Source organism: Miscanthus floridulus, chromosome 6 (genome assembly GCF_019320115.1).
Source record: "Miscanthus floridulus cultivar M001 chromosome 6, ASM1932011v1, whole genome shotgun sequence".
Classification (NCBI taxonomy): Eukaryota; Viridiplantae; Streptophyta; class Magnoliopsida; order Poales; family Poaceae; genus Miscanthus; species Miscanthus floridulus.
Window position 1 is genome coordinate 306562 of NC_089585.1, and position 15760 is coordinate 322321.

Below are 15760 nucleotides of genomic sequence, written 5' to 3' on the forward strand. Positions count from 1 at the left end.
AAAATAAAAAGAAAAAAAGAATTTCTTCTTTTCTCTCCATCCCTTCCTCACTTCCGGCCCAGTTGGCCTTTCTCTTTTCCCGCGGCCCGCTCGCCCTCCCCTCTTCCCTTCCTAGACCGACCCAGCTCGGCCCGGCGGCCGTTGCTGCGCGCCTCCGCCCCGCTCTCTGCCGCTACCAACCCGGCCCCACCTATCGGTGCCGTCTCCCACCTCCCTCAACCGCCGTGCGAGTCCATGCCGCAACCGCCCCGCGCCCGCTCCTCGCGTCGTGGGCGCGTCGCCCCATGCCCGGCCTCTACAAAAGGGTGCCGTGACCCCCGCACGCACCCCTGCTGCCTATCCTCGCTCCCTTTTCGCTTTTGCTTGAGCCAAGGAAGCTACAACAAGTGTCGCGCCGGGATCCGCCGTCCGCCTCCGTGTGGCCGCCGTCCCCGAGCCGCCGTCGACATTGATTTTCCACGCTGTGAGTTTCACCGTACTCCCCTCTCTCTTCCCATGCTATTTATTTCTCGTTTCATGGCTTCTAGTGGCTGTTTTGCGTGCGCCTGCGAGCTTTCGGCCGCCGGCCATGGCGATCGTCGCCTCAGCTGTGTCCTCTGGCCCCGTTCTCGGCCTTGCTGAGGTCCCTTGCTTCCCCTCCGTCTCCCGGTGTCCTCGGTTTTTCGAACCGTGGCCCATAGGCCTTGTTCCCCATGAGCTGGTGACCACCTCACCGCCGGCCATGGCTAAGCCGCCGCGGCTGCACTGTTCCCTACCGGCCTCCCTTTCTCTCTCTTCTCCTCTCTAATCCGAGCCCTCCATTGTTTGATCGACGGCCCAGAATGGCCGATACCCTTTCACCCTGGCAGTTTTGCTTAAGAGACCCTGGGTTGTTCTAAGTCCTAACCCACCGTCCCTAGCGCAGTTTCCAGAGTACGCTTTCTCGTTTTGAAAACGTAAAGTACACTGTTTTAGTCCAAAATACGTTTTCAGTATTTACAGAAATGCCACTAGATTTGTTTTGCTCATAAAAACTTTGTTTTAACTCCGAATTGATCCGTTCAAATTGCGTTAGCTTCGTAATTTCATAATCTACGTGTTAGTACCACTGTTAATCAAGTTTGCAACTTTTAAATTTCATGGTTAGGTTTAATTAAATAAAGTGCTATAGGAAACCCCGTTTAATTCATAACTTTCGCGTTTTAGCTCCGATTTTCGTGAACTTCGCGTTGACGTGATTGTAACGAGACTTAGATTCTTTTCATAAATATTTTATCTTGTTTTCTATACTGCTGGTGTACTGTTCTAACTATAGGATTATTTGCTTTGCATGAATGTTCCTAGAATGTTGTGTGTTGCCGTGTTGGTCGTGTTCAGACGGTGAGGAGAACGTTGGAGATCAAGAGTTCTTCGATGACCAGCAGGACCAGCAGGAGTTTGTGAACCAAGGCAAGTATAGCATGGGCCTACCTTGATATCCTATTCACTTTAATCATTTACTCATGTGCATGTGTCTAAATTTGATAACCATAAGGACATCCTAGTTATTTGATGACATGTTCCCTTGACTCCTTTGAGTTAATTGCATATGGGTAGATTGCTAGTGCTCTAACTAAACATGATCTATATAATGGTTAATGGTTCTATGGAACTAAAAGTATAACATGATCTATAACAACTGATCCATAGGACGAATGTGCAAATGACTTTTGATCATGTTGCTCCTGGTCCTCCATAAGGACTTATCTGTTAGTAAAAGCTGGGACTGACAGTGCAACCGTGAGAGTCATATGGCTCTGACTTTAGCTCAGTAATAGAACCTTTTCTAGCTTGTTAGAGGTTACCTTTAAGGCACAAGAGGGGCTTGCCACGTTGGGTATAGGGCTGCCTCTGTTCCTATGTGTATAGCCACGATGGATATATGCCATAGGAAAGGGGGTTCCTACATCTGCCTGCCGATGAAACCTAGCGGCCTTAACTTGTTAGAGAAACCTATAAAATAGCTTCATAGTGTACCATGCCCGCTCACCTAGGCAGTGACATGGGAGTAATTAACCCGGGCATATAGGGATCACGACTCGCGGTGAATGTGCACCACCTCTGCAGAGGGTTACAAACTGTTATAACAGCCGTGCTCATGGTCACGAGCGGCCCGAAAAACTCACAGAATAAATAGTTACTCATTGTGGTTCATTTATGATGGTATACGATGATAATATGATGCAAATGACTCTGATATCTGCTTATGTGGGATTAAATGGGAGCTTAAGCATAACTTGATTAAACTTGATAATAAAATCCGGACTTACTAAAAGTGCTAACTGCAGTAAACCTGTGTCATCTTTTTTGAGCTACATAACCCCATGCTATCTTGTTAAGTACGGGAAGTACTTACGCTTGTATACTTTCTATATTTGGATAAAAATCGCGGATGGGTAACAGACGACAACGGGTATGAGGAGTTTCCTGAGGATTATTAGGTTTGTGGTCAACCAGTTAACCTTTCCTGTGATGGTGTTCCACGAGAGAGAGTTATCTTTTATTTTCCGCTGTGATGTGTAAGACTAAGTTATGTTATAATCGTGATGTAAGATGCACTGTGATGATACTCTTTTATAATTTGTCAGCTTATATGTGTGATTAATCTTTGGGCACATATGAGTTAGTGTATTCAATTTTATCCTTAAAATTGGGATGTGACATAAAGTTTACGGCTCAGTTAACGTGTTCGATGTTGATATTCTTATTGTATATAACATATTTTTTTTCGTTGAGCATGTGAACTAAAAATGGATTGTTCGAATTCATATTTTGATGTACGCGCACTTTAGTAGAACAAAATAATTATGCATGGTTACGAAATAGAAAAGGAAGGTTGCAGAAAAAGAAGATTACGGCAACAAGGAAGGGGCCACATGCGCTTGTATCTCCCGTAAATCCGTGATTTAGGGGATTTGAGAATAATTATTTTTTCTTTTTTAGGTTAATTACTTAATTAATTGCAAAATCTAAAAAAAATCAATGGCTTAGATTAGTTTGAGGTATTAGCTCCTAGTAGGTAAAGTGGGTACCGTAACATTGCCTTTTTCTTTTTGAGGAACCGTTCATGTGCTTCTTGTGTTTCAGATCGAGGAAGAGATAAATTAAAGACGTATTGGTCGTGTTTCACAAGCCCAATATAATCTCTCACTATTACAAAAATAAAATTAAAGGAGATCAACGAAAATTAATTCCAATAGCTTGTAATAATTAATCCTATTTAGAATATCAACCCACGCATGAACCATGATATGGCACTCCCAAGTCAAAGTTGATGAAATCAATGCTGGCAAAAAGAAAATAATAAGTGGGCAGGAATTGAATCAACCAAGACACACCTTGCTAGCTATCTCTATCTGGCTGAAGAGGAGTGATTCTGATGGTTCCAAAGTTCCCTGCAAAAATGGCCCATGAATGAAACATGTGCTACGATGTATTTGCGATTTTTTTCCCTAGCCTCGTTTATCATGCTCTCCTCTTCTAAATGCTATCTCTTCGAAACCGTTGAAGATCCATGGTAATACCAAAAATGATATCGATTGGTACAAGATTTTTCAGTTTTGCTTTCTCATCTAATGGTTAGAGAGACTAGATGATGGGACCAACCAGGACGAGGAGGGTGTACCAGTGGAGGCTCATGGTGGTTGTATGGTTGAGTCGTTAGACTTATCTAAACTTTAGCTCATCTTCTCGCTCTAGGCTGTCTAGATCATTAGCAGCTAAATTTAGCCAACTAAAATTTAGTTGGTGATCCAAACAGACCCTTAAAATAATAATGACCGTACAGATAATCAAGATGTACGCGGGTTTATCTACGAATCCATAAAGAGACTTGAGTTTTGATGATGTAACCCACAAAAAATTAACTCGTTCACCTTCCTACCGGTGACTTCATCAAAATCGAAATCTGCCAACACAGTCTTTAGAAGGTGCTCATATGAATAAAGTTTACGTGTGTACGTTTATAGGAGCGAGTGTATGTGCGTATTGTGAGCCCCTACGTCTATAGCGTGTAATTCGGAAAATATATAACTGGCATTCTAGCGAAACCAAGTGAAAATGGTAATTTGGGAAACCCACTTAAAGAGTGGAACGAAGAAAAAAAGAAACCCAAATGTCCTAATAATAAAGCCATTTGAAAGCATTTATGTAAACATCACTCGTAACTAGATGGAGCAAGCAAAAGCAAGAAGGTTCAAAATATTATTATGTCTAGTACTAATAAACAAACCTGGATAAATCACTGCTACTATTGTGCTGAATGCTGATGCATATCTCATTCTTACGTGTCCCCTCCTTTCTTTGTTTCGGAGTCCCAACAACACTGTTCCAATTCCTCCCGCGTTCTTCATTTCCCCTTCCTATCCTATCCATATGCTCCCCTCCTCTCCCCTCACCCCATTTGTGCTGTGATCTGTACATCTCAGTCTCCTCTTCCTCTTCTTCCACGCACCAGATCGAAGCTACCCCATTTGGGCTCGTCCTGTATCCTTCCTGTTGCTCAAAAGCTCGCTCCATTTTTTTTCAAGGTTGAAAGGCGACAAATCCGCCAGGAATTCGGAGCACAGAGCTTTGAATCCAGGGGGCAAAAACGTTTGCTCATCTCCCTTGCGGAAAAGCGCCTCCTCTGCGTGTGAAAGTTGGATCTTTTTCACACATTCGGTCTGCAATTCCCGAGTAGGTCGACGACCGCGGTGTCCATAAGGTAAGATTCATGTCCCTTCTTCTTCGTCCTTCACTAGTACCATCGAAGCTGCGAGTTTTTCATCTGATTTTAGTAATTGGAGTTGCCCGCCCAGGAATTCCTAGTCCGGTTCCGGACCTCTCCTCTCGCCTTACGTTTCTTGCCTTACCACACCCCTCTCGAGCTGCTTAATGCTAACAACATATATGTTCTGTGCTAACTCCTGCGGAAATAAATAAAATGTTTCCTTTCTTTTTCTTTTTCCATTTCTCCAACTGCGAAGAAAATCTTCAATGCTTAATTCCAAGTAGAACTCTTTGAATGTGCTGAAATAATGTCAAATTCTGCTCTCCTCCTGCAATAAAGGGGGTCAAAATTTTGCATCCTGCGGAATGAATCAGTTAGGCCTTAAATTAATGTTGTGTTCCGTTGTCCTTTCCCCATCAGAGGGGATGGGGTTGGCTGCCCATGTTGCCATCATCTTGTGCTAAGTGTGAATCAAGAACTGGTTATTGACTTTATAGATGCTATTAGACTATTCACTATTCAAGTGGGAATTGTATTCTCTACGATGGGCTTGAGGCTTGACTTCGATGCGTTCATAGACGCTCTAATCCCTAATAGTCTTCCTTGGTGGCTGCTTACTTTGTAGTTCATGCTATTCTTCCTGTAGATTTTTTTCCTGTGTGCCATTATAAAAGATCGTAATCCCCTGCGTGCCCCTAAAAAAATTCAGCGGTCTTCAGCGTCACTAAAAATGCCCTTAAGTTTAAATATGTTATTAATTTTTTGAGCATCTTAATGACTTCAAATGAAAAAACTCAAAACTAGAAAGTTGTAGATCTCGTCGAGATCTATAATTTTCATATAATTTTTTTTTCATTTAATTTCGCAAAAAAAATAATATGATTTTTCTAAGATATATTAATCATATCAAATCATATTTTTTGCGGAATTAAATGAAAATAATTTTTATATGAAAATTATAGATGTCGACGAGATCTACAATTTTCTAGTTTTCAGTTTTTTCATTTGAAGTCGTTAAGATGCTCAAAAAAAATTAATAACATATTTGAACTTAAGGGCATTTTCGTCTTTTCACACCTGCAGTTTGACGGCGTTAGAGTCCAAACTGACGGAAGTGGCATGGAGGACACGAAAGAGTTGGAGTAGTGGCGCTGAAGACCGCTGAATTTTATCAGAGGCACACAGGGGATTACGATCTTTTATAATGGCACAGAGGGAAAAGTCTCTTCTTCCTGTTTGGTAGTTTGTAGTGCATGCTATTTTTCCTGTTTGGTTGAAGACTTAGCTTTCAGCATGATGCTGACATGGTTTATAAACCAAAGAAGGCTGCGGCTGAATGGCTGATAGAAAAGATAAGGCACAGCCATGATATTGTGTCGGCAGTGTTTTTTTTGGGTGTATGTACTGTACTATTGTATAAGGCGAGGAGTTACTAATGCTTTGCCATTTGAATACTCTGTACTGTTGCTAGCAGACTTGCTTTGAAGATCCTGATCACCACAAGAGATTCGTTGGATTTCTGCCTTCTGGTTGTTGCACACTTTCCACTGGACATGTCCTTTCGCAGCATAGTCCGTGATGTTAGGGAAAGCTTTGGTAGCTTATCAAGACGAAGCTTTGAGGTTAGGATTTCTGGTTTGCCTGGTCTGTCTGGTCATCATAGAGGGAAATCTGTTGGATTTCTGAGCGACAGATCTGTAGTAGTTGATCAAAGCAGGTGGGTTGGTCTTCCTCCTGAATTGCTTCGAGATGTAATGAAAAGGCTTGAGGAAGGGGGAGAGCAATTGGCCATCCCGAAAAAATGTTGTTGCTTGTGCAGCAGTCTGTGGAACATGGAGAGAGATATGCAAGGATATAGTGCTGAGTCCGGAGTTTTGCGGGAAGCTCACTTTTCCAGTATCACTTAAACAGGTAATGATTGAATTCAGTTACCAGGGGTGGAAAGTTGCAGACCTCTGTTATTGAATATCGATTTTGCAGCTTCTATTTTTGTGTTACTCAATTATTTATACTCTCAAACAGTTGGAATAAATAAAGGATTGTGCTGCCCAAAATATTAGGAACCAATATACTCCTGTTTGCATATACCTGATATTCTTGACCACTTTATGTGTTTACAAAATACTTGTCAGTACATGCTTATCCATGCATAGTTTCCCATTTTTTCTTAATGAAAAATCACCTCACCCAAGCTCCCATTCTCCAAGCGGTTAGCCCAGGAAAAATCATTTAATCTAGTTAGCTTTTTTGTGGGTCTATTGGTCAAGTGGCAAATAGGAATAATGGTTGTTGCAATCTTGTTGTTTTGAGGCATCACCCAGATGTCCAGGTGTGACCCCAACACCACAAGATCCTAGTCGGCTAGTCGCTATGTTGTGGATTTGTTCACTGGGCAGCACTATATTGGGAAGAAGAAGGGTGCGGCTGCCTCTAGTGGCTAGAGCCTGGTCAATTGGATCAGCTAGCTGTGTCCTCAGCCGCTCATGTGGGTGTGCGGCTGCCTCTAGTTCTAGAGCCTGGTCAATTGGATAGGAAGTGTCATCAGCTGCGCATGTGGGTGATATAACCACTAGTGTGGCTGGGATTAAGAGCAGGCAGAAGCAGAATTAGCTGATCAGAGCCTCCCAGGGAGGGCGATCTCCACTGCTGCTGCTATCCAGTCAATCCTGCCATGGTATTTCCCCCTTCCAGTTCATCAATAGAGTTCCCAGATTACTAGTCATATCACGCTAGGTGTGTCCCCAACACCACAACACCTAAAAAACCATGGTTACAATGCTCATCAAGTACTGACTTGTAGCAATTTTGTCTCTTGCAATTGAGAAGTAGAGATCAGTTTCTGCAGTATAATATATATGTCCACCAACAAATGTTTGCATCGATCTAACTTTGTTTTTTCATGTGTAGCCGGGACCAAGAAGTGGAATAATCCAGTGTTTTATAAAAAGGGACAAATCAACGTCCACTTATTATCTTTACCTATGTCTTAGCCCTGGTAAGTATAAAGCATGCACTCTGTTTTTCTCATTAATATCCTTCTGAACGATCCCATGTAAATTTGGAAGTTTTTCATAAAACTGCAAACTATTATTGTCATCTTTATATGAATAGGGGAAAATGTTTAAGTTAATTCCATAGATACGCCTTTGCTCTAGTGATTTTCCAAATCAGATTTGGTTGAGAACCAAATGTGTTGCTTCCTGTGGCTTTTGGGCTATGTTTTAGTCCTTTCAAATTCAGGAATATTAGATATGAACAAAGTGACCTAGAAATAGAGCAGTACCAGATTTTGTTTCCCACTACCCCTTGTAACAAGAGGAGTTTTTGGAATGCAAAAGATTTAACTGATACTAGAAAAACTTATAATTTTGTGTGCCATGATGCATGCAAATATACAGTTTCCTGTTCTATTATTGCTTCGTCTCAGTGATCTAACATTTACGACGATAGTAAATTAAAGAAGGATTATACTTACTCTTTGATACCCTTAGTGAGATCGGATAAACTGTTATCACAAATAACTTTGCTTAATGCTTTGATGGTTTGGGTTTTAGCTGTCCTCAGCGAGGATGGGAAATTTCTGCTAGCAGCTAAGAGGAATCGCCGTACAACATATACTGAGTACATCATTTCTGTGGATCCTAAAAATATATCACGATCAAGTAATGGCTATGTTGGAAAAATGAGGTGAAGTATCTTACTTGACTACACTATGTCTATTTGACCTCAAATTATTTGTGAGCTTTGGGCGGTGTTTTCTGTTTGGACCTGACATTGTAGTGCCAACAGGTCAAATTTTCTTGGCACTAAATTCGTCGTGTATGACACTCAAACACCACACAATGCTGGGAGCCTTGTTTCGTGTGAGCGCGGGAGCCGCAGAATCTCCTCTAGGAGGGTTTCTCCAAAAGTACCCACTGCTAGCTACCCCATTGCCCGGGTGAACTATGAGCTAAACCTGCTTGGCACAAGGGGGCCAGGCGTATGAACAATCCTACAGTTAGAACAGTACACCAGCAGTATAGAAAACAAGATAAAATATTTATGAAAAGAATCTACGTCTCGCTACGATCACGTCAACGCGAAGTTCATGAAAATCGGAGCTAAAACGCGAAAGTTATGAATTAAACGGGGTTTTCTATAGCACTTTATTTAATTAAACCTAACTATGAATACTAACACATAGATTATGAAATTACGAAGCTAATGCAATTTGAACGGGTCAATTTGGAGTTAAAACGAAGTTTTTATGAGCAAAACAAATCTAGTGGCATTTCTGTAAATACTGAAAACGTATTTTGGACTAAAACAGTGTACTTTATGTTTTCAAAACGAGAAAGCGTACTTTTGAAACTACGCTAGGGACGGCGGGTTAGGACTTAGAACAACCCAGGGTCTCTTAAGCAAAACTGCCAGGGCGAAAGGGTATCGGCCATTCTGGGCCGTCGATCAAACAATGGAGGGCTCGGATTAGAGAGGAGAAGAGAGAGAAAGGGAGGCCGGCGTGGAACAGTGCAGCCGCGGCGGCTTAACCATGGCCGGCGGAGAGGTGGTCACCGGCGCGCGGGGAACAAGGCCTACGGGCCACGGTTCGAAGAACCGAGGACACTGGGAGATGGAGGGGAAGCAGGGGCCTCGCCTAGGCCGAGAACGGGGCCAGAGGACGTGGCTGAGGCGAGGGTCGCCATGGCCGGTGGCCGAAAGCTCGTGGGCGCACACAAAACGGCCACTAGAAGCCATGAAACGAGAAATAAACAGCACGGGAAGAGAGAGGGGAGTACGGCGAAACTCACAGCGGGGAAAATCAACGTCGACGGTGGCTCGGGGACGGCGGCCACGCGGAGGCGGACGGCGGATCTCGGTGCGGCAGTTGTTGCGACTTCCTCGGCTCGAGCAAAAGCGAAAAGGGAGCGGAGATAGGCAGCAGGGGTGCACGCGGGGGTCACGGCACCCTTTTGTAGAGGCCGGGCGCGGGGCGACACGCCCACGACGCGAGGAGCGGGCGTGGGGCGGTTGCGGCATGGACTCGTGCGGCGGTTGCGGGAGGTGGGAGACGGCGTCGACGGGTGGGGCCGGGTTGGCAGCGGCAGAGAGCGGGGCGGAGGCGCGCGGCAACGGCCGCCTGGCCGAGCTGGGCCGGCCCAGGAAGGGAAGAGGGGAGGGCAAGCGGGCCGCGGGAAAAGGGAAAGGCCAACTGGGCCAGAAGTGAGGAAGGGATGGAGAGAAAAGAAGAAATTCTTTTTTTCTTTTTATTTTTAGAGTTTTTCAAAAGTATTTTTCAAATGGATTTGAATTCTTGTTTTCAAATTTGGTCAAACCAATCATCCCAAGAATGAATTTGCAGCAGCATGTATGCGTAAAGAGGTTACTAACCTTATAATTGATTTTAATTCCATAAAACTATTATTTCCCTAGGTTCAATGCTCACAAAAATTGCTTAAATAAATCAATTTGGCTATTTTAGAAAATGAAATTTTTCAGGGTGTGACACTTTAGCGATCTAAAACATGTTACATGCTAACACGTTACATATTTAAGTGTGTGTATTATTCTAACTCAATTAAGACTACATTACATAAAAGGATTAAGCACAAAAAATATTAAGCATGCATATACGTGTATTTTAGCAAGTGACGTACATGCAAACGTACGTGAAAAAAGAAATGTTACAAAAATGTTTAAAAATCATCTTAGCATGATATGTCACGTTGTCACAAACATAAGAACATTAGTTTGTTGATTACAATTTACATCATGCATGCAAGTGAGACCTAATAGGATATGGAATTAGATCTAATTGGAAAATATTTTCCTTATGCTTTTATTACCTCCTAGAAGGTAATATGTGATAAAAATCATCTAGTCATTTAAAGGTACCGCGGCAAAGCTCAAAAGAAAATGAAGAAGAAGAACATGAGTGATGCATGCACGAATCTGGTTGGGTCAGGTCATGCATTTATGCCACGGAACAGAAGCAGCATCTGGATCGATCGGAAGCATATATATACACATGTGTTGTGTCTGAGTGCAGATGAAGCCGAACTGAAGCAGCTCTACTCCTGGTTTGGTTTTTCAGCATTCATTACACTTTATTTGAATATGATTTTGGCTGATTTAATAGTGTTCTGTGAGAGAGAATAAGCTGAAGTACGGCTGATATAAACCGGCTGATAAGTTCGAAAGAACATAGCCACTTATTCCATTTGATAAGTTGATGTATTTTGACTAAAACATTATGATATATCAATATAGGTGTAGTTTGATGGTAAGTACTGTAGTTTCTTTTTATAAAAGTATATTACTACATACATGATTTTTTTTTATACAAGATTCAATTTTTTGGCGTTGCTGTGGTGTAGATTGAAACAACTGTATTTTACGATTTACAGTAATATAAAGGTAGACGCTCATATATCATGTCAACAAATGAAGTAGTGCTTTATTAATTGAAATTGAAATTTTTATGACCATCGCCGTGTCCACCAGTTAGCCATGCATCACTGCAATGGCCATGGTTCAAAGTTTTCATGGATTTATTTAAGGGCTCTTGTCATGTCCCATTCGACTTCGACGTTTCATGGACAAGTCACATCCAAGTAGCTAGTAATGAATGCTGACGCGGCCGCTGTGCCTTTGTACACAAATTAACCACCAACACTAAGGCCTAATGAGGCTCACTAATCACCTTCCTGTGCTTTTTGACATGTTTGCTTATGACATAAGGTCGTATATATCACTATACAGTTACTCCATCCATTCCAAAAGAGTTATCATTCTAGATAGTTTTGTTATAAGTTAAAGACCTGTTTGAATCGGTTAGGACTAGTTACTAACTAGGGTTAAAAATTAGTCTAAATTAACTGAGGTTGTCCCCCTAGTTTGTTAACAACCAGTTGGAGACTTGGCTTAAGAAATTAGACCCTATTTAGATAGACTAGAGCTAATTTATATATTTTTAGGTGGCTAATAATTAGCCCTTGGATATGAAACAGACCCATTGTAATATACTCTTAAGTTTAGTCGTCAACAACAAATATCAACTACTCCTTCTATTTCAAATTATAACTAGAGAGTCAAAGCATCTCAAGATGACCGAGTATGCCATGGAAGGCCGCCACCGCTGCCGCCGCCATCTCCCACAGCTGCAACAACATGCTCGAATGGCCAGCAACAAACGATGTGAGCCGCACCAAAGAGGGCCTAAGGTGAAGTACTCGCTTGAGCTACCAAAGCTAGCGAAGCAAAGAGCTACCACGTGGCACAAGGAGATATATAGGACACTGAGTCATGCATCAAATGTCTATTAATAGAGCGTCCAACAGAAATATTTGTTGAACCGTGATTGCAACTATATATAATCCGCTTGCACCATCTTAAACCTTCCTTATGCTTGGTGCTAAAAATCATAATTATATATGGGACCCACATGTCGTGCATAATATTAATCCTATTATATGCCTGTTGATGACCAAATCAACAACCCATCTCAGCCTCTAGAGGAGAAGTTATACAAGGCTGCGCCTCGCCCGACCCCCCGAGGGTCTGGATTTGCCTCGTCCGACCTGGGGGCGGGAACTCCGCTTCGGCCGACCCTTAGGGATGAACTCCGCCTCGCCCGACCCCTCGAGGGTCTGGATTCGCCTCATCCAACCTGGAAGCGGAAACTCCGTCTCGGTCGACCCCAGGGACGAACTCGATCTCACCTGACCTCGAGGGTCTGGGTTCGCCTCGCTCGACCTGGGGCGGGAATTCTACTTTGCCCGACCCCCAGAGACCAACTCCGTCTCACCCGACCCCCGAGGGTCTGGGTCCACCTCGCCCGGGCGGGGACTCTGCTTCGCCTGACCCCTAGAGATCAACTCCGCCTCGCCCGACCTGGGGTGGGGATTATACTTTGCCCGACTCCCAGAGACCAACTCCGCCTCGCCCGACCCCGAGGGACTGGGTCCACCTCGCCCGACCTAGGCACGGGGACTCTGCTTCGCCCGATCCCTAGGGACAAACTACGCCTTGCCCGACCCCCACAGGTCTGGGTACGCCTCGCCTGATCATTGGGGTCGGGCCGCCCTGAGGAGACGGGTAAGATCCGGGGTTGAAGGCTGCGCTTTTTCACGGAGACAGACGTGCCGGTTTAGGAGACATTGTCGAAGTAGATTAGGAAAGCCTTGTTCGGTTATTCATGGAAAGACTAGTCGCCCTATAAATATGTACAGGGTGATGGCCGATTGCGAACACACAATCGAACAAATCAATCTACTACATTATTTTGCATCTACTATTTTCTCTCAGCTCTAGTTTTTGCTTCTTGTTCTTCGTTGTCGTCTACTTCATTGCGATAGCGAGTGCAAGGTCCTAGGACAGCCCATCGCAGCCGCTCTCCCTGACGGGGTCCCTCCTGGGAGCGTGGGGTGTCGGGTCCGAAGAGCTCTCGCTGGCGTGTCTTGCGTATCGCGCTCCCGACGAGACTCCCCTTGCTACGTGTCTTGCGCACCGCGCTCGTCGCTGGGGGCACACGTGACGTGTTCGTGTGCGAACACACTTTTTGGCGACTCCGCTGGGGAAAGAAGGAAGATCAAGGTACATCTACGCCGCTGTCAGTCATGTCTGGCAGCAAGATCCCAAAGCCCACAGATATCAGCACCGACAACATCATCAAGCCTACCTTTGATGAATTGTCCGAAGAGCATCGCCAAGCTTATGAAGCATACAAGAAGAAGCATGAGGAGGAAGAGATGGATAGATTCCTTGCTAACTTCAACAAAGATCGTCAAGGTAATATCACAGCAGTCGGCAAGATCACTTTCCCTCCTCTACAAGGCAAAGAAAAGGCACAAAATTCTGTAAGTAGCACTTTTTCTCCTGAACAGTTGGCCGAATTAGAGTTTTGCGTTGCACAGAATAACGATCTTCTTACTGAGGCTATGATAAATATGATGAAAGCTAAGGAAAATACGCCGTAGCCCTCTAATAGTCATATTGGTGCATCCACTAGTGCAGTAAACCCCAACACAACAGCACCTAGTGATTTATCGGAATTGCCACAACAACCCACATATGGCATGCCGATGAATTTCTTTTCTGGGCAGCAAGCTAAACCTGGAAGTGAATTAATGGTAATGCCTACATATCCTAATCCCATTGTTAGCGTACCGTCTTTGGGAGTTTCGGCGCCAAATAAAACCATGTCACAATGTTCTACACCGCCGATGCCTATGTCACAGATTTTAAATACGAGCAACACTCCTATAAATTCTATGCCACCACCTAGGGCACTCCCAACCAATTTAGGAGAAGCTATGGCGGGGTTACGAGAAGATATACATAGGATGTTTGTTGAGTCTTTTGGGGTTGAACCAAAGGTTAGAGGTCGAACTTATCAAAAGCCGTACCCATCCTGCTTTGATGCTATTGCTTATCCTCAAGGTTACAAGGTTCCTGAATTTTCTAAATTTAATGGCGAGGATAGCAAAACCACATGGGAGCACGTTAGTCAATATCTTGCTCAATTAGGTGAAGCGGGTTCCACGGATGAGTTGAAAGTTCGTTTATTTCCTTTATCTTTAACCGGTACAGCTTTTTCATGGTTCTCTACTTTGTCTCCTGGTTCTATTACAACATGGTTGCAGCTAGAACAAAAATTCCATGATCATTTTTATAGCGGCGATAATGAACTTAGGCTATCACATCTTACATCGGTTAGACAAAAGCATGATGAATCGGTTTCAGATTATGTCAAAAGATTTATAGATGTTAAAAACCGGTGCTATAGTCTCGTGATAGGAGAAAGAGATTTGGCTGACCTTGTGCTTAATGGTTTCAAAACTCACATTAAAGAAAAATTAGAAGGTTATGAATTTCTAACTGTTAACCAAGTCTTGCAGCGAGCTTTGGCTCAAGAAAGCCGAAGCAAAGATGTCAAAGATAGTTATAAGACTAAAACTGATCGTCCTCGCATGCATGTTATTTATTATAATTCTAGGTTCGGATGATGAAGTTGATGTCTATGCTGCTGAATTTGTTTGGCATAACTATTAAAGAGATACATTTCTTGAAGTTGATGAAGTTGGACTTTGACCCTTAAAGATGAAATGTTCTACTATTAAAGAGGTACATTTCTTATTTAGGAAGTTTTCCCTAATTCTGCACGGTTTAGGAGATAATTAGGGTTGAATCAGGGCTGCCAGACCTAATAGCAGCCCCAACGGCCTCGCCGCCCAACACACCCAGCCGGCATGCGCCGCGTGGCGCCGGGCCGCTGCCCACATTTGATAGATTGAGTGATAACATGACCTTATGCCTTGCTATGCATGACCGTTTTTTGGATTAAATTAAAAAAAATCGTTGTTTGGTTATTTTCAAGTGCATCTCTGAGATGAACCCGTGCCGTTAGTACGGGCACTATACTATTATCCTTAATCCTTGTTGTCGTGTCATGTGGTGTATGCAGATTTTATTTTCAGAACCTTGTATACTGTTGTATAAGACAATTCGAGACCTTATTAGAGCAAGTCCAAAAGATTAGATAATACGTTTTGTAAAGCTATAAATAAATATAGGTATTATTGAGAGAGAGAAAAAAAAACAACCCCAACAGATTGTGTAATGTCTCTCCAAATTTACTCAGCTCAAGCTTCAAAAAGGGAAACAAAATTACTCAGCTCTACGTTTCGGGAAATTCGGTCGTCAGCATTGAACTCGCTATAGGGGCCTCTTCCCGCACGAACGTGCCGTGTTGTCAGAGGTGCTCTTTTGGACTCCAAATAACGCTGGCCACTGCTGCGCGCCTGCGCTTGCGCGGCCACCGCCATTGCCGGACCTGGTGCGATGACGCCGGCTACGCGCACCGGCTACAGTCCCGTGCTCTGCACCTCTTCTTCTCTGTTGCCCTCGACAGGCTGCCCGTCGTAGCCCTCGGTCTAAGAACAAGAACAAGCCTCGTATATATAAACTTATGATCAGTACTACTCTACTTGTTGTAAACCCAGTAGCTAGGGTTTAGGGATGTGTGTGTGTGTTGGTTCGTCGCCACCA

At 43.6% G+C, this 15760-nt stretch overlaps 1 pseudogene; it reads left to right on the plus strand.

The window, feature by feature from the left end:
* The first annotated feature begins 4175 nt into the window (after positions 1-4175).
* LOC136461482 (tubby-like F-box protein 12) lies at positions 4176-15481 on the plus strand (annotated as a pseudogene).
* The last annotated feature ends 279 nt before the right edge of the window (positions 15482-15760 follow it).